Source organism: Hyperolius riggenbachi, chromosome 6 (genome assembly GCF_040937935.1).
Source record: "Hyperolius riggenbachi isolate aHypRig1 chromosome 6, aHypRig1.pri, whole genome shotgun sequence".
NCBI classification, from domain to species: domain Eukaryota; kingdom Metazoa; phylum Chordata; class Amphibia; order Anura; family Hyperoliidae; genus Hyperolius; species Hyperolius riggenbachi.
This window is the reverse complement of record NC_090651.1, coordinates 242,528,439-242,553,397: the sequence shown is the minus strand read 5'-3', so window position 1 is coordinate 242,553,397 and position 24,959 is coordinate 242,528,439. Positions and strand designations below refer to the sequence as shown.

Genomic DNA, 24,959 nt, shown 5'->3' with positions numbered 1-24,959 from the left:
CTGCGGCTTCCTCTAGCCCCTGGCAACTGTCCTGTGCCCTCGCCGCAGCCCCGGTGGCTCCTCCACTGCAAAAGCCAACTTCGCCAGGTCGGCTTCTTCTGCGCTCCAACGTGCGGCTCACGTGGTTGCACTGACGTCCTCAGGACTGTACTGCGCAGTCAGCACAACCACGAGCCGCACGTTGGAGCGCATAAGAAGCCAACCCCGGCTTCTGCAGCGGAGGAGACCAGGAGCTGCTGCCAGGGGCTGGAGGAGGCCCCAGGTAAGTGGATTTTTATCTTTTATTTAGCCTGGACGTATTCTACTCATGCTACCTTTGTTAGAATACTAAGATTGCATAAGCTATATGGCATGAGAATCTGTGCTGGGCAGATGGTCCTTCCCCTTTAAGATATATACAGCCGAAATAGCTCAGTTGGGAGAGCGTTAGACTGAAGATCTAAAGGTCCCTGGTTCGATCCCGGGTTTCGGCAGTTTCTTTTAGCAAATACTGCCTATAGAGCTTGTCGCCACCACTTACTGCATGAACACAAATGCATTACATTTCAAATAAGATGCCTTTATATTCCTTTACAATGTATTTACAGTGCCAGCATGTATAGGAATACTAAACATTGACACAAAATCCTTTTATGACTAGTGACAGTTTCACATCACAGACTAACTGCTACTACATTACAGGCTGTAGAGTTTCCTGCTTATTCAGCATGTAGAATTAAAATATTGAAAGCTACATACCTGATAGCTTTTCAGAGCCAGTGTAGAAACCATATGTTGGCATTTAAGGGATGGAATATTATAGAGTGATCATTTTTTTTAATCTGCATATTAAGAAAATTATAGCACTGAAAAGTAAATTGGTTTCACTTATCTTTGCCTATATGCTAACTGCATTGCCTAGAGTGATAATGTAAATGTTACCAATTCTAACCTACACAAGTAGAAAGAAAGTGTTTTGCACATGTTCAGGGAAGTGGAGAACAGAAAAATACTGCTGTAACTGTAAGTGGATTTAATGTATTCTGCCACTATGCTAGCTGGATAATTTAACATGAGTGATAATGCAAATGTCACTTTTGAAGTTTAGCAGAAGGAAGAAAGCTCATACTAGATATTTTGAGTTCTGAAGAACAGAAAAATTGTGCTGTCAGAAGTGGGATTCAAACCCACGCCTCCAGAGGAGACTGCGACCTGAACGCAGCGCCTTAGACCGCTCGGCCATCCTGACTCTGCATTCAAATACTGTTTGTTCTCTTTGTCAGAAATAATAGGGACAGTATTACATAGTAAGACAACACAGGAGAAGCTGTAGGGTGGTAGATGTAAACATGAAGGGCTGTTACTGCACAAATGCTACCATCACTGCCCCAGTGGCCTAATGGATAAGGCACTGGCCTCCTAAGCCAGGGATTGTGGGTTCGAGTCCCATCTGGGGTGTAGCATTTATTTTATAGTGATAAACTGAACTGATTACATTATGAATAAATATTTCTGTTTCTATCCATCAGTTTCCCCCTCCTTACTTACAATTTGGAAGGCTGTGGAGTGCCTAATTTTGTGCAATGTATAGGGGGTGAAAATAGCATACCAGTCACTGCCTAATCCAATATGCTCTGCTGGTACACAGATCCTATATCAGATTGATAAAATAATCAGATTGGGCAAAAAAATATACAGCGGTTAGGACCGGCAGATCCACTACCAACAAGATATTGCAAAGAATTACATACTCTGCACGAATCAAAAATTCCTCTACTTCATACTCAGGTTTCCCATTCACAACAATTGGAGGTGGTGGAGGAGCAGTAAGATTAACAATGGCAGAAGATTTCCACAAAGATATATGGAATGAGTCCACTCCTCGAGCAGTCTGAGGAAGTTTTACTTTACTTCTTTCAGTAAAAGGAAATGGCCCAATAAATTTGGGACCCAACTTGGGATGGTTGACGTAGAGGGATATTTTTGGTGGACACCCAGAGTACGAAAGTACCCTGGGGAAAACTCTAATTCCTACGAACGATTGCTGCCTGAAATAATCTTTTGTTGATCAATAGCCTTCGGCGAACTATTTTGAACCTGTGACCAATGTGACAAAATTTGTGTTAACCAATACTCTTAACACCGGAAAACTTGGGATTGTGTCCTATCACTATCTGAAAGGGTGACATCTTGGTGGAAGAGTTGACCAATTTATTGAATGCAACTTATGCAAATGGGAGATAATTAGCCCATTCCTCCTGATTGTCAGATACAAAATATCCTAGATACTGTTTTAAGGATTGGTTTGTTCTCTCGGATTTACTGTTAGTTTCAGGATGTAAACCTGAAGAAAATGATAGTGATATATTTAATCTGGCACAGAGAACGCCAAAATTGAAAAACAAATTGTACACCCCTCTCCAAAATGATTCTTTCAGGAGTACCAAGTAAACTAAAAACATGTTAAAGAAAAAAGTCAGCCAATTCCTTGGCAGTAGGTAACTTAGGAAGAAATAAAAAAAAGTGCCATTTTGAGCAAGAAGTTGTAACAATCTGCTAGTGTGTGTGGGCACTAGCAGACAGACAAATATCAGACTTTCCCTGAAAGGTTAAAGTCTTACAGACAGTGACAGTAGAAGGCAGTACAAGCACTAAATACAGATATTTAGAATGGTCAGAAAAATAGAGTCAACAACAGATCAGGTTGGTCAGGTTCAAAATCGGCAGGCAATATCTAAGTGAGTAATCAGGCAGAGGTCGGCAACAGGTCAGATAGGCAAAGGTACAGAATCGGCAGGCTAAATCTAAGTGAGTAATTAGGCAGGGGTCGGCAACAGATCAGATTGGCAGAGGTACAAAATCGTCAGGCAAAGAGAAGTCAGAGAAACAGGCAGAAGTCAAACACAAGTATAATCAATATGTAAGTAATCTGAGCTAGTAAGGAATCCCCGGGGCTTAAGAAGGCCGGGTAAGCAGGAGACCACGCCCCCAAGCCGCTTGGCCAATCAGGAACCGGAGGTGGAGCCATGCGTGTCAGCTGACAGGTGATCAGCTGACACGCTTCCTTAGAGCATAAGAGGAGCGGCTCTGACAGTGCATGCGTCCACCCTCATTTTCAGTCTGAGTATCATGCTGCCGGATCTCCGCATGAACGCTGCCAACACCATCCCTGTCAATGCGGCCAGCTGCACCATAAGTCCCAGATGCACTGCCAGCGGAGGCAGCAGAAACTGACATGGTAAGCGCAGAATTACTGACATTACCCCCCCCCCCCCCCCCCCGAGGCGTAGACTCCAAACACGCCAAAACTGGTCTATCCGGGTGAGAATTATGAAATTCAGAAATCAATACATCTGCATGCAGTCTATGAGCAGGAATACAAGATCTCTCCTCCGGGCCGTAACCCTTCCAATGTACCAAATACTGTATGGAATTCCTTATTCTCCTAGAATCCAGACATTTTTCTACCTCATATTCAGGTTCATTATCAATAATCACTAGGGGGGGGGGGGGGGGAGTGGAATTATTATTATTATTTATTAGATTTATATAGCGCCAACATATTACGCAGCGCTGTACAATAAATAGGGTTACAGACAATGATAACAGGAGTGACAGAACAATACAGGTAATAGACAATAGATACAACAATACAGGTAATAGCAAGAAGATAAACACAATGCAGACAGTAGTACAATGCCAGATCATAAACTGGAGTGGTAGTGGTAAAAATTACAAGTTCCAAATCAAATCAAATATCAGCATTGGCAGCACACTTCAGCAGACACATGAAAAGACCTGCTCCTCTTCATGGAAGCCTGCAGAGACACCTTATAGGTTTTTTTCTATAATTTTTTCAGAAATAAAGTAAGGACCAATATATTTGGGACCGAGTTTGGCCGAAGGCTGGCGCAAACCAATATTTTTTGTGGAAACCCATACTCGATCTCTAGGAGAAAACTGCTGGTGAGGAGAGCGATGACGAACGGCTTGTTGCTTCTGAGATGTAACAGCTTCCTTTAAATTCTGATTGACTGAGGCCTAAATCTCTTGCATCCTGATCACCCAATCTTGCAGAACTGGGAAGGATGAGAAAGAAGAGGGGACAAAGGAGAATCTGGGAGATCTCTCGAAAACCACTTGGAAAGGAGAAAGTTTGGAAGAGGCATTCAATAAATTGTTATGAGAAAATTCTGCAAACGGCAAAAACTGAACCCAATCTTCCTGGGACTCAGAAACATAACACCTTAGAAACTGTTCAAGAGACTGATTAGTTCTTTCCATCTGGCCATTTGTCTGAGGATGGAATCCAGAGGAAAAGGATAAAGACATACCCAGATGTGCACAAAAGTTTTTCCGGAATTGGGACACAAATTGCACCCCTCTGTCGGATACAATATTTTCTGGAATGCCATGCAATCGAAAAATATTTTCAATAAACAAATCAGCCAATTCTTTAGCAGAAGGTAATTTCTCTAGTGGTATGAAATGTGCCATTTTGCTGAACCGATCCTCGACAACCCAGATAACCGTTTTTCCCTGGGACGCAGGGAGATCTACGATGAAGTCCATCGAGATGTGCGTCCAGGGACAACTGGGAACTGGCAATGGTTGTAGCGTACCAGCAGGAGCATTCCTGGTCGCTTTACTTCTAGCACACACAGTGCATGCTGACACAAATTCCTTACATTCAGTACGGATGGAAGGCCACCAGAAATGTCGCTGGATTAAATCCAACGTTCTGGTCACACCTGGATGACCAGCTACCTTACTGCAATGGCATTGCTTCAGTACAGATAGTCGTAAATGCAAAGGGACAAACAATCTCTCAGAAGGTTTCCCTGACTGGGCCTCTGTCTGAAATTGAGCCAGTGATTCTAATAAATCAGCTGAAAATTCGGTTGCAGAAATGACAATATGTTCAGGAAGTATGTTAGGAGTAACAGGTAGTGACTCAACAGGATCAAAACATCTGGATAATGCATCTGCCTTTACGTTCTTGCTCCCAGGTTTATATGTTATGATGCACCTGAACCGGGAAAAGAATAAAGCCCAGCGAGCCTGCCTGGGGTTCAGTCTTTTAGCTCCTTCTATGTACTCCAGATTTTTGTGATCTGTGTACACAGTAATGGTGTGTTCTGCCCCTTCCAGCCAATGCCTCCATTCCTCGAATGCCATCTTAGCTGCCAGCAATTCTCTATTACCAATGTCATAATTTCTCTTCGCCGAACTGAATTTACGTAAAAGGCCAGGCTTGCACAAGGGTGCAAGCGTTCTGGTTGACCAGAATATTGGGATAGGACGGCACCTACCCCTACCTCTGAGGCATCAACCGCAACAATAACGGCATGCATGAGGATGGGGGCAGAACAAAAGGCCTCTTTGATGGTCTAAAAGGCCTGGGACGCCTCAACAGACCAATTAGAAGGATCAGCTCCTTTTTTGGTCACGTTAGTTAAGGGAGCTATGATGGTGGAAAAGTTGCAAATGAATTTGCGATAATAATTTGCGAAACAGATAAACCTCTGAACGGTTTCAGACCGAGAGGTTGAGGCCACTCCATCACTGCATCAACCTTTTTCTTGTCCATAGACAAACCAGAATCTGAGATGATGTATCCCAGAAATTGAATTTCTCTGACCTCGAAAACACACTTCTCAATTTTAGCATAAAGTGCGTTGTCTCTTAATTTCTGCAGAACAAATTTAACATGTTGACGATGTACATCAATATTCTTGGAAAAAATAAGAATATCGTCTAAATAAACGATAACAAATCTACCTAGTACATCCCTAAACAGTACATCTCGTTCACAAAATCCTGAAACGCAGCAGGTGCATTGCATAACCCAAAGGGCATCACCAGGTACTCGTAGTGGACGTCGTGTGTATTAAAAGCGGTCTTCCATTCATCCCCCTGTCTGATCCTGATTAGGTTATAAGCCCCTCAGGTCTAATTTGGAAAATATCTGTGCCCCAGTGACTTGTGAGAACAAATCTTCTATAAGCGATAAGGGATATCTGTTCTTTATGGTGATGTTATTCAGACCCCTATAATCAATGCGTGGTCTAAGACCACCATCCTTCTAAACAAAGAAAAACCCTGCTCTGGCCAGAGAACTAGAAGGGCGGATGAAACACTTCTTTAAATTTTCTTTGATGTACTCCTTCATAGTTTTTTTTCTCAGGACCAGACAGGAGGTAGATATGACCTCTAGGAGGCATAGTACCTGGCCTTAAATCGATGGGGCAATCGAAGGAATGATGCGAAGGCAATTTATCCGCTGATTGTGGAGAGAACACATCACAAAACTGTACATACTGCTTAGGAACCCCCTCTACAGACAAACTCAAATAATGCAACGTCAATTTTTGTAAACAGTTCTTTAAGCAAAATGGAGACCAAGACGTGAGTTGTCCTGTGCTCCAATCAAACTGAGGGGAATGTTTTTGTAACCAGGGAAGACCCAGAACAATGGAACATGACGACGTCATTTTCAAAACATAAAATTGCACCTTCTCCACATAAAACAAGCCAATCTGACATGAGAGAGAGGCTGTCTGAGAAAGAGGTTGATGATCCTGTAGAGGAGAGTCATTAATACCAGTTACTTAGAGTTTTTCGCCATGGGTGTTAAAGGAATTCCCCATTCCTCCACTAAACTGGCATCGATAAAGTTCCCTGCTGCTCCTGAATCAATGAAGGCTTGAGAGGAGAACTCAAAATCCTTCAAAGATACCTTAATAGGTAGCAGTAGTTTATCAAAAGTCTGGGGTGATTGTAGATCGCCTAGGGGTACACCCCTGACAGAACCTAGGCGGAGAAGTTTTCCCGACTTCTTGACACAATTTTGTACCACATGCCCTTTTTCCCCACAATAAAGACACAAACCGTCCTGTCTTCTTCTCTGCCTCTCAAGATCAGACAACTTAGTGTGACCCAGCTGCATGGGTTCATCAGAGTGCATGATAGGGCTGGAAGTTAGCACGGAGGAACGTAAAAATGACCAAGACCAGCTCTGGTGATGGTAACGGATTCTGCGGTCAATTTTAATGGCCAAAGCAATGGCTTCCTCCAGAGTGCGGGGCTCAGGGTGACCAATCAAGACTTCAGACACTTTATCAGAGAAGCCCAATAAAAATTTGATCCATGAGGGCAAAATTTTCCCACCTAGAGGCACTAGCCCACTTACGAAATTCCGCAGCATAATCCTCCGCAGAACTATGTCCCTGACTGAGGTTGCGGATTTTGCGTATAGCAGTGGCAGCTGTATCTGGGTTGTCATAAATAATAGCCATGGCATCAAAGAAATTATTGACAGAATTTAAAGCCTCATGGTTAGGTGGTAAATTGTAGGCCCAAGTTTGGGAATCGCCCTGCAAGAGTGTTTTAACCAGGGTGACCCTCTAAAGCTCATTGCCGGAAGAAATAGGTCTCACTTCAAAGTAAGATAGACAGCGACTCCTGAAATTGCGGAAATCGCTTCTATGTCCGGAAAATCTCTCTGGCAATGGCATTTTAGGCTCAGATACTGGGTGACCTGGTGGAACAGTTTGAACTTGCTGCTGCGGCTGCAGTCAGCGAACAGCCTGGGTCCAACTGTTGCTGTTGGTTGGTTACAGTACTGGTAAAGTTACCAACCGCCAGCGTGAGAGCTTGCATTTGTTTGCAAAGCTCTTCCATGTCGATATTGGTCTGCTCTAATGTAACGATCTGCTAGTGTGTGTGGGCACTAGCAGACAGAAATTCAAATGGATAGTGATGCACCACTCTTGATTAGATGGGTGATGTGCCGTGGCTTGGACCTGGCAGCACTCCTAGGTCAGCGTAATGTAGGAAAGAAGGTAGCCGGCACCATCCAATATAAATGCTCTTTTATTCGACTATTTCCATAACAGCCATAATTGCAAAGTTTCAGAGTAATAACAACTCCTTTCTCAAGCTAGGCTGTATGTCAAATGCATCAAATTACATAACACAATCCTTTTTATACCAAACATGATGGACTACTAGCCAATCGCGCCGCGCTGTAGCGCTCTACCAATCACTGCAGTCCGTGCTCTAGCCGGACCTGATGGGGAACTGCGCTGCTATGTATCCATTGGTCGCTATCTGTCCGCTCCCGCCCTCTCTCACTTCAAATCTATTGGTCGGCACTATGCGTCCAAATGGCCGCATCTGTTACGCGTACAACCGTCGGCCCACCCATAGCGGACCTGACGGGGAACTGCGCAACATGACGTGTGCGGCGGACGCATCATCCGCGTCCTAACCGCTCACAAAGCTGGCCACCAATGGCCAGAGGGGTTGGCTCTCGGCCACTCCCCAGGCCATAGAGATGTAAACAAAGTTTGCAACGCATGTCGCCGAACCCTATGTCAAAATATAGATGAATACATGGAATAGAATAAAAACGCAGGAAAATGCTTAGGTGGAAGAAGGAAGGGGGAAACCTATATGTATCTTAATATCCCACAGACTGGTCTATTATAGAGTCAAATGTATGCGTACATAGAGGCGTGCAATGACACACCTCCACGCAAACACACATGCACCCACTTATATTGGCAGTGAGAATGGCTCACGGCCAGAGGATGAAACCGGCTAACGGAAGTACTGTACACAACCAAATAATATGATATGCTGTCATAATCTAACCTACAGAATTATATGAAAGGGGTAAGGTCTAATTCTCGATTAAGGCCACGGGGTTCCATAGTATCAAGTCTTTTGATCCACACTGCCTCCCGCCATAGTAACTTCTTGACACGGTCACCCCCTCTTCTAGGGATCAGGACCTGCTCAATTATCATAAACCGTAGCTGGCTGACATTATGTCTAGCTGCTGAAAAATGATATGGCACAGCCTGATCGACCAAGTTCTCACGTATAGCATGTTTATGTGAAGATAATCGTACCTTGATTTTCTGTGTCGTCTGTCCTATATATAACAGTCCACATGGACATTTTAAAGCATATACTACAAACATGGAGTCACATGTGTGACATCCATGTATTTTAAATTAGGTGCCTTTATGGGGATGAATGATTTCATCTCCTCTAATCACTGAACTGCAATGTACACAGTTCATGCAGGGATAGGTACCTCTACGTGAGAATCTTGGTCCACCACCCGTGCCCCCTCCATCTGCATGTACTAACTGGTCTTTTAGATTGGGTGCCCGGCGGTAAGAGAAAATCGGTAAGTTAGCAAAATGTAATACATAGGGAAAACTGTCTGAAAGGATATGCCAATGTCTCCTAACAATTTTGTTAACTTGATCACTCACTGTACTGTATGTTGAAACAAATGGTAGTCTATCCTGTTTTGGTCGATTCCCCCCCCCGCCGGCCGGTGTCACCGAATCGCTGATCACGTGCCATCCGCACCACCTCAGCTGGGTATCCCCGCTGTCTAAATTTAAACTGCATCTCACCAAGTCTCCTATTCTGCACTGTCTGGTCCTCCACAATGGTACGTACCCTTTGAAATTGGCTTATTGGCACCGACCTCTTTGTAGCCCCCGGATGGAAACTCCCATAATGGAGTAGGGAGTTCACATCCGTGGGCTTAACAAAGAGGTCGGTCACCAAACGACTCCCCTGTCTAACCACTACAGTATCAAGGAAACTAATTTGTTCCCCTGAACTGTGTACAGTTAATTTTATCTCCTGGCACTGTCCTATAAGTTCTGACACAAATGTCTCAAGGGCCGAATGTGGCCCCACCCACACGCAAAAGACATCATCAATATATCTAAACCACTGAATGGCATATTTCTGGAAAAGCTTATTAGTATATACATACATGTCTTCATACATACCCATATAGATGTTTGCGTAGGATGGGGCCACATTCGACCCCATGGCTGTGCCTCTAAGCTGCAAATAAAATGAATCCTCAAACAAAAAATAATTGTACATCAGTGCAATCTCCAAAAGTGCACACACAAATGTAATCTGAGCCTGAGTATAATCAGATGCCACCTCCAGCATATGTCGGACAGCCTCTACACCCCCATCATGAGGGATGGAGGTGTAGATGCTCTCCACATCCATAGTCACCAACAGGCATTCACCCTCAATGGGCTGCATGTTGCGTAAGATTCAATCTTTGCCCCTATTGCGAAATATCTTGATAAGATCCTCAGGCACTATGTGATATCACAGAAATCGTATCTACGAGATACGCCTATGTTTCTTGAGGCCTTACGCAACATGCAGCTCATTGAGGGTGAATGCCTGTTGGTGACTATGGATGTGGAGAGCCTCTACACCTTCATCCCTCATGATGGGGGTGTGGAGGCTGTCCGACATATGCTGGAGGTGGCATCTGATTATACTCAGGCTCAGATTACATTTGTGTGTGCACTTTTGGAGATTGTACTGATGTAAAATTATTTTTTGTTTGAGGATTCATTTTATTTGCAGCTTAGAGGCACAGCCATGGGGTCGAATGTGGCCCCATCCTACGCAAACATCTATATGGGTATGTATGAAGAAATGTATGTATATACTAATAAGCTTTTCCAGAAATATGCCATTCAGTGGTTTAGATATATTGATGATGTCTTTTGCGTGTGGGTGGGGCCACATTCGGCCCTTGAGACATTTGTGTCAGAACTTATGGGACAGTGCCAGGAGATAAAATTAACTGTACACAGTTCAGGGGAACAAATTAGTTTCCTTTATACTGTAGTGGTTAGACAGGGGAGTCGTTTGGTGCACGCCTCTATGTACGCATACATTTGACTCTATAATAGACCAGTCTGTGGGATATTAAGATACATATAGGTTTCCCCCTTCCTTCTTCCCCCTAAGCATTTTCCTGCATTTTTATTCTATTCCATGTATTCATCTATATTTTGACATAGGGTTCGGCGACATGCGTTGCAAACTTTGTTTACATCTCTATGGCCTGGGGGGTGGCCGAGAGCCAAGCCCTCAGGCCATTGGTGGCTAGCTTTGTGAGCGGGTAGAACGCGGATGACGCGTCCGCAGCACACGTCATGTTGCGCAGTTCCCCGTCAGGTCCGCTATGGGCGGGCCGACGGTTGTACGCGTAACAGATGCGGCCGTTTGGACGCATAGCGCCGACCAATAGATTTGAAGTGAGAGAGGGCGGGAGCGGACAGATAGCGACCAATGGATACATAGCAGCGCAGTTCCCCATCAGGTCCGGCTAGAGCACGGACCGCAGTGATTGGTAGAGAGCTACAGCGTAGCGCGATTGGCTAGTAGTCCATCATGTTTGGTATAAAAAGGATTGTGTTGTGTAATTTGATGCATTTGACATACAGCCTAGCTTGAGAAAGGAGTTGTTATTACTCTGAAACGTTGCAATTATGGCTGTTATGGAAATAGTCGAATAAAAGAGCATTTATATTGGATGGTGCCGGCTACCTTCTTTCCGGCACTAGCAGACAGACAAATATCAGACTTTCCCTGAAAGGTTAAAGTCTTACAGACAGTGGCAGTAGAAGGGAGTACAAGCACTGAATACAGATATATAGAATGGTCAGACAAATCGAGTCGGCAACAGATCAGGTTGGTCAGGTACAAAATCGGCAGGCAATATCTAAGTGAGTAATCAGGCAGAGATCGGCAACAGGTCAGATAGGCAGGCTAAATCTAAGTGAGTAATCAGGCAGAGGACGGCAACAGATCAGATTGGCAGAGGTACAAAATCTGCAGGCAAAGAGAAGTCAGAGAAACAGGCAGAAGTCAAACACAAGTATAATCAATATGTAAGTAATCTGAGCTAGTAAGGAATCCCCGGGGTCCTGCCGGTTCAAGCCACACACGGAACTGACTAAGGTCTGACGCCTTCACTGCGAAGTGTTAGCTAGAGCAGACAGTGAGCAAGTGTCAGAACAGCGCTTAAGAAGCCCGGGTAAGCAGGAGACCCAAACTGCTTGGCCAGGAACCGGAGGTGGAGCCATGGGTGTCAGCTGACACGCTTCCTTAGAGCATAAGAGAAGCGACGCTAACAGTGCATGCGTCCACCCTCATTTACAGTCTGAGTATCATGCGGCCGGATCTCCGCATGAATGCTGCCGAAACCATCCCTGTCAATGCAGCCAGCCGCACCGGAAGTCCCAGATGCGCTGCCAGCGGAGGCAGCAGAAACTGACATGGTAAGCGCAGGATTACTGACAGAAGTCTTGCTTTGGGCACACACCATGCAAGACTGCACAAAAGCCTGAGTATCCTTTAAAACAGTGGGACACCAAACGGCATTTGAGTAACTCCAAAGTTTTGGCTTCTCCTGGATGCCTTGGTCTTATAAAAATGTTGTAAAACCTGTAGTTTTAAATGAAGCTATCCAGCCTGCTGCCCTGTCTGAAGCTCTCCAGTCTGTTGTTCTGTCCAAAGCTACTCAGCTTGCTGAACTATCTAGCTAAAAATGCATGGGCCCTCGAAGCAGTCTGATCGGCTATCTGGCTTGCTGAGCAGTGACCAACTCTGTGAGCTGATTCACAGCTCCAGTAAGTAGAAGAACTTGATGCTGAAATTCTTCCATAATTTCTTATTGGCCTGTGCTAATATGAGGCCTGCTGAATCCAATCTTATTTCAGTTCCTATGCCCCAATCTCCTCTGCAGTCTTCATCTTGTGTGGCACGTCCTCAGTCAGCTAAGCGATGACAAGTGCATCGTCCCAACACCCAGTTACACCAAGGCCTTGATTTGTGCAAGGTATAAGAAATGAAAAGAGCAAGACAGATGTACCAACAGAACCACACTAGACAGGTACAGGCAGGGAGTTCAGACAGTCATCAACAGATGATTAGAATAGCATGGTGTGGAATCTCAAAACATAAATCAATCCAGTAACAATCCAGCCATATGCAGTAGTCTATTTTATTATATCTAACTAGCCAACCCGCGTCGTAGCATACGCCGCATCTATCTATCTAATAGAGTACGTGCCTCAACCTTGAAGCAAGAAGAAGTAGGCTTTCCATGAGAAAATGTATGCGTGCTCAAACACCAAGTTTAACCCTAGCAAGTCTGGCTTTGCAAATCCGGCCTAATTGGCTATTCATGAGGCAATGCTAATGCAAATATGCATTTGCTTTCGCATGCCAAACTATGCAGGGTCCAAAAACCAATACCGCAAAGCGATCGCCCTGCGGGTATTAGTTCATGCTACATTAGCACTATCCAGGAGCGCCACGGGGAGGATTCCGAATGTCCCCATACAACCGGGGGACTGCGGGGTCCCAGGCTCTCTTACTGCCTGGGAACCACAGCGGCACCCCGGAGGGGGAGGCTGGGTGGCGCAGCTGCACCCCCCCAAGTGTGGTCAGCGCCGGGGAGAGCCATCCGCACCCACCTCCCAATATTAAAAACAGGCACTTACCTTAACGTCCATTGCGTTCTGCAACATGCACATTAACTTGGGGGCACCACATGAGAAAGGAGTGAAGCATGGGTCACCCCGAGCTTTAGAGCTCAGGGCTGGCTCACATACAACACTCCGGGGTGGGGGGAGGACAGGCGCAGACAACTCACTCCAGGGCTCACACCACCAGAGCAAGCCATCCACCACCTGCCTCTAAAGGATACAACTGCAAAAAATGCTTTCCATGAGAAAAATTTTGCTTGCTCAAACACCAAGTTTAACCCTAGCAAGTCTGGCTTTCCAGATCTGGCTTAATTGGCTATTCATGAGGCAATGCTCATGCAAACTATGCAGTGTCAAAAAACCAATACGGCAAAGTGCTCTCTCGCTGCCTGGGAACCACAGCGGCACCCCGGAGTGGGAGGCTGGGTGGCGCAGCCGCCCCCCCCCCAAGCGTGGCCAGCGCTGGGGAGAGCCGTCCGCACCCACCTCCTAATATTAAAAACAGCCACTGGTACTTATCCATTAGCCGGGCGCATCTGGCAGGTGGCGCTAATTACTATTCCCCCTCCAGGCCGCCATGGATAGTAGGGAAAGATGTAACTCTGGTGGAGTTTTGTCGCCACCTGCCGGATGCGCCCGGCTAACGGATAAGTACCCAGCCACTTACCTTAACGTCCATTGGGTTCTGCTACATGCGCATTAATTTTCTCAAGGAAAGCATTTTGTGCAGTTTGTATCCTTTGGAGGCAGGTGGTGGATGGCTTGCTCCGGTGGTGTGAACCCTGGAGTGAGTGCGCCTGTCCCCCCCCCCCCTCTGGAGTGCTGTATGTGAGCCAGCCCTGAGCTCTAAAGCTCGGGGTGACCCATGCTTCTCTCCTTTCTCATGTGGTGCCCCCAAATTAATGCGCATGTAGCAGAACGCAATGGACGTTAAGGTAAGTGCCTGTTTTTAATATTGGGAGGTGGGTGCAGACGGCTCTCCCCGGCGCTGGTCACACTTGGGGGGGGGGGTCGTCCACGCCACCCAGCCTCCCCCTCCGGGGTGCCGCTGTGGTTTCCAGGCAGTGAGAGAGCCTGGGACCCTGCGGTCCCCCCAGTTGTATAAAAAGGGGGCATTGGGAATCCTCCCCGTGGCGCTCCTGGAGGCCTGGAGCACACCAAAAACTGCTAGCAGATCCGCAAAATGCTAGCAGATTTTGAAACGCTTTTTCTTATTTTTCTGTAGCATTTCACCTAGCATTTTGCAGTTTTGTAAAGCGTTTTTGGTGTAGTAGATTTCATATATTGTTACATTAAAGCTGTTACTGAACAGCTTCTGTAACAAAAACGCCTGCAAAACCCTCTGAACTGCCGTTTTTCAGAGCGGTTTGCGTTTTTCCTATACTTTACATTGGAGGCAGAAACGCCTCTGCAATCCAAAAAATGCATCATGCGTTTCAGCAAAACGCCTCCCGCTCTGGTGTGCACCAGCCCATTGAAATACATTACCCAAGCGTATCCACAGCCGCAAGTGGATCGCAAAACGCTGCCGAACCGCTCTGGTGTGCACTAAGCCGGATAGTGCTAATGTAGCATGTAGCAGGGTGACTGCTTTGTGGTATTGGTTTGTGCATGGATTTGCATGAGCATTGCCTCATGAATAGCCAATTAGGCCAGATTTGCAATGTCAGACTTGCTAGGGTAAGGCCTCTTTTCCATGGACTGTGAATAGGCAGTGAAATGGCTCTCAAACTCTCACAACTGCTCACTGCTGCCTGGTAACTGCTCGCTGCTGCCTGGTAACTGCTTGCTGCTGCCTGGTAACTGCTTGCTGCTGCCTGGTAACTGCTTGCTGCTGCCTGGTAACTGCTTGCTGCTGCCTGGTAACTGCTTGCTGCTGCCTGGTAACTGCTTGCTGCTGCCTGGTAACTGCTTGCTGCTGCCTGGTAACTGCTTGCTGCTGCCTGGTAACTGCTCGCTGCTGCCTGGTAACTGCTCGCTGCTGCCTGGTAACTGCTCGCTGCTGCCTGGTAACTGCTCGCTGCTGCCTGGTAACTGCTCGCTGCTGCCTGGTAACTGCTCGCTGCTGCCTGGTAACTGCTTGCTGCTGCCTGGTAACTGCTTGCTGCTGCCTGGTAACTGCTTGCTGCTGCCTGGTATCTGCTCGCTGCTGCCTGGTATCTGCTCGTTGCTGCCTGGTAACTTCTCGTTGCTGCCTGGTAACTGCTTGTTGCTGCCTGGTATCTGCTTGTTGCTGCCTGGTATCTGCTCACTGCTGCCTGGTATCTGCTCACTGCTGCCTGGTAACTGCTTGCTGCTGCCTGGTAACTGCTTGTTGCTGCCTGGTATCTGCTCACTGCTGCCTGGTAACTGCTTGCTGCTGCCTGGTAACTGCTTGCTGCTGCCTGGTATCTGCTCACTGCTGCCTGATAACTGCTTGCTGCTGCCTGATATCTGCTCACTGCTGCCTGGTATCTGCTCACTGCTGCCTGGTATCTGCTCACTGCTGCCTGGTATCTGCTCACTGCTGCCTGGTAACTGCTTGCTGCTGCCTGGTAACTGCTTGCTGCTGCCTGGTAACTGCTTGTTGCTGCCTGGTATCTGCTCACTGCTGCCTGGTAACTGCTTGCTGAGCACACAGCTCAACAGTCCGTGGAAAAGAGGCCTTAAACTTGGTGTTTGAGCACGCATAAATTTTCTCATGCAAAGTACTTCTTCTTCTTGTTTGAAGGTTGAGGCACTTAGTCTATTATATATATATATATAGATAGATACTAGCTGGAGACCTGGCATTGCTGTTTGTGGCTCTGCCCCTTTTCTCAATTTGAACCTGTCACGGACGGTTGCGGGGCCGCAGGCGCGTCCTGGAACCGCCCATGAAGAAAAAGCGATCGCACTCGATTCCCTGCATCGATTGCGCTTCAAATCGATACAATCTGGGTTGAGTGTGTAGGGGCAGCTGAAGTCCTTTTCTTAGCAGAGAGAGAGCACCATCCTAAAGGCTGGATGGCTCTTTTGATATGCTAATGAGCCTGGGCCCAGAGAGTCCCTGGCTTCAAGCTGTGCTGATGGCCCATCCATCAGGTATAAGGTGACACCTAGCTGATCTCACATTCAGATGTTAATTGAAGGAGCCAACAGGGCCTTTCAAAAAAAGGAGATCCCAAGAGCAGACACAGCTGGACTCCAGTCAGGCTGACTCCAGCCTTAGCAGGAAGAAATGAATGTGCTATATAATCTTTTGCCCATTTACAGAATACAATAAATAGGGTGGTTATGAGAGCGGTATCATTGGATCCGTAGGGTCATGCTGGATCTCTTGATACCAGTCGAGAGGGGCCCGGGGCCCCTACAACCCAGGTATGAATCTATTCAGGACCCTGATCTGCTGCACTAGCCATGTCGGATATCATATTAATCTGTATTTTCCTCCAAGTATGAAGCTGTTACCCCCCTAAATGTAACATGTATGGTTCAGGAGTTACAGCAATTCATAAGTTTAGCTCTAAAATCTCTCAGAGGGAATGAACTGTCATTTGCTGGTAGCTCAGAGGGGGCTGGCACTGCCACACCCCCAAACCAGCTTCATCAAAAGCACAGAGCCAGCAGGCGGGCTTGAGTCCTCCCATTCCATCCATATGAGAACATCCTGCTGCCAGCTCAGAGGACATAGGGCTGGTGGCCATTTTGCTGAACTTTGAATGAAGCTCTGAAACAAAGGAACATGTGCTGGCGGCCATCTTGATTGGCCATCTTCTGTAACCTGGAACAAAGAATTCTGCTGAACTTTGATTGAAACCGTTTTGCTTGAACTTTCTGATTTTCCCACAAAAAGGACATCTTTCAAGGAACTAAGTATTTTTCTCCCTTCTTTTATTTTTTTATACTGGCTATTACTGTCTTAATAATTGTCTGTATATATTAATTATTTATATTGCGTGAATAAACGACTTTCTCCAAGTCATTCACTGTCCGCTACCCTGCTTATCAGCACACACAGAACTGATCCCGGGTCTCTGAAGATACGCTACTGTTTGTTTGTTGTTGGCTAGACAGAATACCGTGTGTTTAACCGTTTTATTCGCAGGACTAGTCAGTCAGTTAGTGGGCTCCACGGTCCCATGGTAACCGCGGTGGTGGCAGTTTACTCTGAACCAGTGGGTGAAGTTGTAATCACCCGTGTCTCACAGGCTCCCTTCTGAGTTGTCTGCGGCTAATTCTTAACGGTTCCTGCGCATTGACTGCGACCAGAGTTCGCACGATCTGTGCGCTGGCACCGTTTAGAAGGCTAAGTGCGGTCAGCCACTAGGGCTCCTGTGACAGTGGTGGGCAGCGGTTGGGACCTGTGTTGTGCTGAAAGTATCTAAGATAGCGCTAGCGCTATCAAGAAACGAACTAATTCGTTGGTGTAGCTGGAAGGCAATATATTTTTTATATATACAGAGAGACTGTGTAGCCAGTACCCCTCCCCAAAAGTTTTATTTTATTTGGCATGGAAATGTCCGGGAACTACCAGAACATGTGCCTAGCAGACCTGGAAAATCTTTGCGAAGAGAGGGGCATTGGCATCCTCCGCAAGAACAAACGGGACCTGATAGCAGACTTGTCCAGATGGGATGCCCAGCAACTGCGGGAGCCGGGAGTGTCCGCTGAAGTGGATACCAGCCCATCTGACAGTCTAGGGGAACCAGAGACTGAGACTCCTGACCGTACAGAGGTTGTGCATCCTGAGGGCCCTGCATCAACAGTTACGCAGGAGAATGTCAGTGTGGACCCCAACCCCAGAGTTTCTGAAAGTACTCGCCTGGAACCGGCCAGTACTGGACTGTCCGTTTGTACTGATCCGCTAATGCAGCAGGCATTACAAAAGCTGATGGACACTGACCTGGAAAAGTACATGCAGTACATGGAAGCACGAGAGGAACGGGAGCGCCAATCTGCAGAGGCACGGGAGAGACGACAGCATGAGCTCGACATGGCAAAGGTTCAACCGGCCAGCCGGAGTTCACCGCCCAGCCTCCCTGCTGAAGGAGCTGCACCACCCGTAAGTGCAAAATTTAAATTTGCTAATATTGAAAAAGACACAGACATTGACTTGTTTTTGCGGTCTTTTGAAAAAGCGTGCCGTCAGTATCGTCTGTCCCAAGACCAGTGGGCCAGACATCTAACACCTTTGCTGCGCTACAAAGCGCTTGATGCCTTCGCAGAATTGCCTGCGGAGAAGGATAATGATTATGCTGCTATAAAAGACGCTATCATTACTAAGTACCAGCTGACGCCAGAAGCCTATCGGAAAAAGTTCAGGGCCTGGCAGAAAAAGTCTTCTGATTCGTACCGGTGGCCAGCAGCTTGCTCACCACACTACGGCAGTGGACTCTAGTCCTCACCAAAGGGTCTTATGGCGTCCTGGAGGACTTGATAGTCCTCGAACAATTTCTGAACATTTGCCCTGCTGATGTACGCCAGTTTGTGCTAGAACGCAGGCCGGCTTCAGCCACTGTCGCTGCAGACCTTGCTGAGACTTTTGCAACTACCCGGGTGGCTGATACACGCAGAACTATCCCATCCAGCTGGAGAGGAGGTCAGCCCAATACCTCGGCAGACCCTCCTGCCCCTGTGAGCCGTCCGCCACAGAGGCCACCCAGCGCAGCTGCTGCACCCAGGCCTGCAGCTCCTGGAGAGGTCACCTGTCACTACTGCCGCCAGCCCGGACACATGAAATTCGACTGTCCGGAGCGGAGACAGACACCACCAGCACCTGGATCATCTGCATCACCTGTACCTCACCCACAGCAGAGGCAACCCGCCAGCGAACCACAGCCTGGATCATCAGATTTTGTCCTGTTTGCCCGCGGAAAAGAAATCCGCGACCGAACCGACCAGCAGCAACTTGTTAGAGTGAACGGCAAAGTTGTCACCGGGTTCCGAGACACCGGAGCTGACATCACGTTAGTTCACTCACACCTTGTGCCAAAGGAGAGCATCAGCTCCAGCCGATCCCTTGCCCTTACTGGAGTAGAGGGCACCCTTTTTCACATAGCCCACGCGACAGTGAAGCTGGATAGGGGGGTGGGAGGAATCCAAGAAAGGGTTGTTGGGGTTATGAAGGATCTCCCAGTCCCTGTGTTGCTGGGGACTGATTTGGGCAAGCTTGTGTCCTACTATGAACCTGCCTCGACCGCCTTGTCGCTCACGGAAGGAGACGGACTCTCCACCCACCACCAGGTACTTTATACACTTGGGGGAGCACCAGGGGGAGGTGGGTTGAATGTGCCCAGTTCAAGGGTACCAGGTTCAATAGTGCCTGCTTCAAAGGCACCTGAGTTTGATGTACAGACTGTCTGTTGTGATGATGCTGTAACTGTACCTGAGTTTACTGTACAACCTGTCTGTAATGAAAAAATGTCTATACCTGTCAATGTCATTACTGCATGCAATGATGATTTGAGTAATGTCCGTCTGTGCCATTCTGACAGCGTACCTGTGCTAGCAGTACCGCGCAGCTGCACTGCTCCGAACCCGAGCTCAGAACAGGTGTAGGGGGTTCCGGCCTCCTCCCCCTCCTCTGACCGCAGGGATGAGACCTTTCAGCCGCTGGCCTCGTGTGACATGAGCCAGTTGGCTGAAACCGACAGCGCCGTATTCTCAGCCGCACTACAACGTGACCCAAGCCTGGAGGTGCTCAGGCAGCAAGCCACTGAGCCCCTTGCAGACGGGGCCGCTTTCAAGGTGTACTGGGAAGGTGGGAGACTGTACAGTGAGTCTGTACAGCCCCCTACAGGTAGATCCCACGCGAATACCAAATGGCTTGTGGTCCCGAGTGCGTTCAGGGGACATGTGCTGAAATCCGCACATGGTAATCCTCTGACAGGGCACTCGGGTGTCCGCAAGACACTTGCCGGTATTCGGAACCAGTTTTATTGGCCCCGGATGAACAGGGATGTAGCAAACTACTGCAGGGCATGTGCCGTCTGTCAGGAGCTGGGAAGGTCCAGGGATTCCCGCGGGGTTCCCTTAGGTCCACAGCCACTTCGCAGGGAACCCCTGCGTGGGCGGGCTGTTGACCTACCCAAACCACTGCCCGTTGTCAGCAGTCCCGGCAGACACCACGTCCGACTGCAGTGGCGCAAACGCCCTGTCCAGAACGGTCCATGTCGGGTCAACCCTGAGGGTAGCAGACCGCGACCGGTCCAGGGGAACCGAGCCACAGGCTCCAATAGGTTTTCCCGCCGTACCGGCAACTCGAGGCCCGTCAGCCAGGTTAGCGGCGGCGCCACACATCTTGCGGATGTGTGGCTAAGCCGCAGACAAGGGGGAGGGCTGTCACGGACGGTTGCGGGGCCGCAGGCGCGTCCTGGAACCGCCCATGAAGAAAAAGCGATCGCACTCGATTCCCTGCATCGATTGCGCTTCAAATCGATACAATCTGGGTTGAGTGTGTAGGGGCAGCTGAAGTCCTTTTCTTAGCAGAGAGAGAGCACCATCCTAAAGGCTGGATGGCTCTTTTGATATGCTAATGAGCCTGGGCCCAGAGAGTCCCTGGCTTCAAGCTGTGCTGATGGCCCATCCATCAGGTATAAGGTGACACCTAGCTGATCTCACATTCAGATGTTAATTGAAGGAGCCAACAGGGCCTTTCAAAAAAAGGAGATCCCAAGAGCAGACACAGCTGGACTCCAGTCAGGCTGACTCCAGCCTTAGCAGGAAGAAATGAATGTGCTATATAATCTTTTGCCCATTTACAGAATACAATCAATAGGGTGGTTATGAGAGCGGTATCATTGGATCCGTAGGGTCATGCTGGATCTCTTGATACCAGTCGAGAGGGGCCCGGGGCCCCTACAACCCAGGTATGAATCTACCCAGGACCCTGATCTGCTGCACTAGCCATGTCGGATATCATATTAATCTGTATTTTCCTCCAAGTATGAAGCTGTTACCCCCCTAAATGTAACATGTATGGTTCAGGAGTTACAGCAATTCATAAGTTTAGCTCTAAAATCTCTCAGAGGGAATGAACTGTCATTTGCTGGTAGCTCAGAGGGGGCTGGCACTGCCACACCCCCAAACCAGCTTCATCAAAAGCACAGAGCCAGCAGGCGGGCTTGAGTCCTCCCATTCCATCCATATGAGAACATCCTGCTGCCAGCTCAGAGGACATAGGGCTGGTGGCCATTTTGCTGAACTTTGAATGAAGCTCTGAAACAAAGGAACATGTGCTGGCGGCCATCTTGATTGGCCATCTTCTGTAACCTGGAACAAAGAATTCTGCTGAACTTTGATTGAAACCGTTTTGCTTGAACTTTCTGATTTTCCCACAAAAAGGACATCTTTCCAGGAACTAAGTATTTTTCTCCCTTCTTTTATTTTTTTATACTGGCTATTACTGTCTTAATAATTGTCTGTATATATTAATTATTTATATTGCGTGAATAAACGACTTTCTCCAAGTCATTCACTGTCCGCTACCCTGCTTATCAGCACACACAGAACTGATCCCGGGTCTCTGAAGATACGCTACTGTTTGTTTGTTGTTGGCTAGACAGAATACCGTGTGTTTAACCGTTTTATTCGCAGGACTAGTCAGTCAGTTAGTGGGCTCCACGGTCCCATGGTAACCGCGGTGGTGGCAGTTTACTCTGAACCAGTGGGTGAAGTTGTAATCACCCGTGTCTCACAGGCTCCCTTCTGAGTTGTCTGCGGCTAATTCTTAACGGTTCCTGCGCATTGACTGCGACCAGAGTTCGCACGATCTGTGCGCTGGCACCGTTTAGAAGGCTAAGTGCGGTCAGCCACTAGGGCTCCTGTGACAGATCCCCAGTCACCCAATGACTGAATGTAGCAGGTTTTGAGGCCTTTGCCATTAAGTGTAAGAATGTCAGCAATTAAATATTCCACTTGAAAATCAATAGGTGAATTTTGATTTGCTATTGTAGGCTCGACCCACTTTCCGAGTATTAATCCCAGTCACCAGGGGCGTAGCAATAGGGGTGCAGAGGTAGCGACCGTATCAGGGCCGTTGGGCTAGAGGGGCCTTGAGGGGCCCACCCTCAACCACAGTTTTAGCTCTTTATTAGTCCTATGCTGATAATATTAACTTCTGTAGATGATTAGAATAGCAGTGATCATTAACGCACTGTTTCCCATCTCATTCTTGCACCTCTGACATTTCGGTTGTCCTTGATTGGTTTTGGTGTCACGTATCATTTGTTATGTATAGAGAGCTTGGGGGGCCCCAATGCAAAACTTGCACTGGGGCCCACAGCTTCTTAGCTACGCCATTGGAAGTCACCCAGTGACAATCTGTGCAAAGTTTGAGAACCCTCCCATTAAAAGTGTAAAAAGGGCTGCATTTAAAATAGTAAACTGTAATGATCTGCTCTGCTGTCTGCACAGGCAGACAGCTGTTTTGACCATTTTGTAAATCTGAGTGTGGCAGGTCCCTGGAAAAGAGACCTGTCTCCACTCTGCAAGCTGCAGAGTTGCTGTTCTGGGGAGGAATTTGCATCCACTTGTCATGCAAATTGCTTAGCTGCTTCCTCTGATGGCTTGCAGTATAAAAACCATTTCTTCCTAGAATTCCTTGCTGGTCATGATGGTTTGTTCCTGCTAACTTACCTGGAGTCTCAGCCTTTGCTAATTGTTTGTAAAGATTATCTTAGAGTAATTCCTTGGGAGTGCACTAGGCATTCCTTCCAGCGTAGTCAGGTTGGTGTTATCTGTATTGCCTTGTACTGTCTATCTGTTGCGATTGTCTTGTCGCCAGCGGTGGTCGACAGGAAATCGTTCTGTCTGTTGGGATCGCATTCGCCCTAGCGGTAGTGGTGGTGGTTCCTTCTGTACTCTGTCTTAGGGGTGCAAGCCAGAGCAGCGGTTGCTACTGGTTGCTCCATCTGTCTGTCTGGATCGCATCCGCCCTAGCGGTAGTGGCGGTGGTTCCTTCTGTACTCTGTCTGGGAGTGTAGGCCAGAGCTGCGGTTGCTACTGGCTACTCCTTCTGTCTGTCTTGTCTGGAACGAACGCTTGCTGTAGGCTCGGTGAGGTAACCGTTTAGCAAGCGTTCGCATTCTCTATTCGTTTTCGTGTTACATTGGTTAGTTAGGGTTGGTGTGCTTTGTCTCTGTTGCGCTTTTCGCACGGAGACCGCGCCATTAGCGTGCTTTGTCGATGTTGCGCTTTTCGCGCGGCGATCGCGCTTAGCGAGTGCGTTTGTTATTTTCCTTGGTGTTCTGATCATTGTTATTTGCTGTGCCTTTCTTGCTACACTTGTGCTCTGTCTTACTCGGTCTTGTGTCACTGTTGGCAATCGCCACTCTTACGATTGCGTTCCCACTTGGTTTCCGCTGTTGTGTGTTCACCGTCGCCAGGTGGCGACTAGATTGGTGGACACACATACATTCTGTCTCTGTGCTCTCTCTCTCTCAATAACACAATTGTAATTTCTTTAATATATTCTAACAGTCCAGTCACATTTTCAAACTCTTTGCATTCCTGCGATGTTGATGCTTGCAAAAAAACAAAAAAGTAAACCCATGTTACTTTTCAGGGGAATAAATGTATCATATGCACCCCATATGAAGACTGTCGTCATATGTGGGAATCCCATGTAAAATTCGCCAGTCACAGAGATAGATTCAATGTAGCAGGGTCTGTTACTTCTAAAATTACTTTGCCGAAACCCGGGATCGAACCAGGGACCTTTAGATCTTCAGTCTAACGCTCTCCCAACTGAGCTATTTCGGCAATGTACACAGTCTTATGCAGTGACTTTTTGCCCAGAATAACCCTTTCCGTAACACAAAAGTTGATACAAAAGCTTTGTCATGCCTATTAACCATTTTTGAATCAAGACGTAAATTTAAAGTGGATCCGAGACAAACTTTTGCTGATTTCATTTTTGTGCCCCTTACATATAGTTTCTGGGGCATTCTCCCCCCCCCCCCCAAATGCTTATTTTTATTATATGTGTAGCACTGACTCCCACAGGAGCTGCTGTAAGAGTTGGGTTCTCCTACTGTCCCCAGTGATGACCCGTCCTGTGAAAGGGCCCTTTACTACTCCGACACACCAATAACTATAAGGGGTTTTATTAGGCGCAGACAAGATGCCCTGTGAGAAGGGTGTGGGCAAACAGGATTCACAATGGTATAGGGGTACAATGGCATCAGATAAAAGCAACAGCTTAGTGACAGTGGGTTAGTGAAGCAGAAACAGCAGTTCAATAGTGCAACAGTCATAAATAGAGTTTGTTCCCCTGTCCACCCGTGAAGAGACTCTGCCCTTAACGCACTGGGTGAGAGAGAGAGAGACAAAACTGCTGTACAATTCTTAACAATCAAACAGGCAAACAGTTATATGCAATTCACACAAATAGCAGAGGAGGTGCAACTAGCTACTGCACTTAGCTAAAACATTTCAAACCCTGACTAACCACTGGCCAGTGGTGAAACTGCTATAAAGTCTGCTAGCGATGGGGCCCATTCAAGTTAAAGTTGGAGCTCTCAGACCTTCAAGAAAAGGTATTTGTAATCCACATGGCACGACCAGCTCTCCAAAGGACTCTGAGATGAGAGGAGCAGGGGCCCCTTCTCGCTCGCCAGGCGAAGGCACAATTAAACCCAAAGTACTGTGGCCACAGGCCCCTCACCCGTC

The 24,959-nt window shown here is 47.5% G+C and overlaps 4 non-coding genes across 4 annotated transcripts; 2 read left to right on the top strand and 2 right to left on the bottom strand.

Moving 5' to 3' along the window:
* Window positions 1–400: 400 nt before the first annotated feature.
* Window positions 401–473, top strand: TRNAF-GAA (transfer RNA phenylalanine (anticodon GAA)). Its single transcript has one exon. It is a non-coding gene; the product is annotated as a tRNA-Phe (tRNA).
* Window positions 474–1,145: 672 nt separating this feature from the next.
* TRNAL-CAG (transfer RNA leucine (anticodon CAG)) lies at window positions 1,146–1,228 on the bottom strand. The gene has a single exon. It is a non-coding gene; the product is annotated as a tRNA-Leu (tRNA).
* Window positions 1,229–1,364: 136 nt separating this feature from the next.
* Window positions 1,365–1,437, top strand: TRNAR-CCU (transfer RNA arginine (anticodon CCU)). Its single transcript has one exon. It is a non-coding gene; the product is annotated as a tRNA-Arg (tRNA).
* A 22,540-nt stretch (window positions 1,438–23,977) lies between these two features.
* Window positions 23,978–24,050, bottom strand: TRNAF-GAA (transfer RNA phenylalanine (anticodon GAA)). Its single transcript has one exon. It is a non-coding gene; the product is annotated as a tRNA-Phe (tRNA).
* Window positions 24,051–24,959: the final 909 nt, after the last annotated feature.